We start from the raw sequence: 564 nt of genomic DNA, 5'->3' as shown, positions 1-564 counted from the left end.
TCCCGACCTGAGCTTTAACCTCACCCGTGTCCTGCGCCGGCGGTTGCTCCGGGTCCATCGTCCCCCGGGACGGCCCGTTCCCAGCCACCCTCTGCCACCCCCCCGCGGGACCCCCCAGCTCCGGCTTTGTCCCCAAGGGCCTGGGACCAGCAGGTCCCCGGGTTGTCCTGGCAGAGGGGGGGGTCTGTGTGGTTTTTTGGATGGTTGTAAAGGGGGAAAAAGGGGCAGGTTCAGCTTTGCATGGGCGGGATGTGTGCTGGAGCTCGTGAAAGGGCTGTTTCGGGCTTCGGCATCTCTTCCTGAGAAGAGGGCAGCAGGAAGAACTCCAAAGGGGTTTTTTTGGGAGCGGGAGAGGATGAGATTCAGGAACCCCTCTGCTGGGGGGACAGGCTGGGAGAGGTGGGAGGGTTCAGCCTGGAGAAGAGAAGGCGAAAAAGGGGAGACCTCAGAGCCCCTTCCAGTGCCTAAAGGGGCTCCAGGAGAGCTGGGGAGGGACTCTGGGTCAGGGAGGGGAGCCGTGGGACGAGGGGGAATGGTTTGACACTGAAAGAGGGGAGATTTAGA

At 62.6% G+C, this 564-nt stretch overlaps 1 protein-coding gene across 1 annotated transcript in view; it reads left to right on the top strand.

The window, feature by feature from the left end:
• RASSF2 (Ras association (RalGDS/AF-6) domain family member 2) overlaps window positions 1-564 on the top strand; it is a 9,066-nt gene that overhangs the window by 4,592 nt on the left and 3,910 nt on the right. The gene's annotated exons all lie outside the window — the stretch shown is intronic.

Source organism: Charadrius vociferus, unplaced genomic scaffold, assembly GCF_000708025.1.
Source record: "Charadrius vociferus isolate BGI_N301 unplaced genomic scaffold, ASM70802v2 scaffold1442, whole genome shotgun sequence".
NCBI classification, from domain to species: domain Eukaryota; kingdom Metazoa; phylum Chordata; class Aves; order Charadriiformes; family Charadriidae; genus Charadrius; species Charadrius vociferus.
The sequence above is the reverse complement of the archived record's forward strand: the minus strand, read 5'-3'. Positions and strand labels throughout refer to the sequence as shown.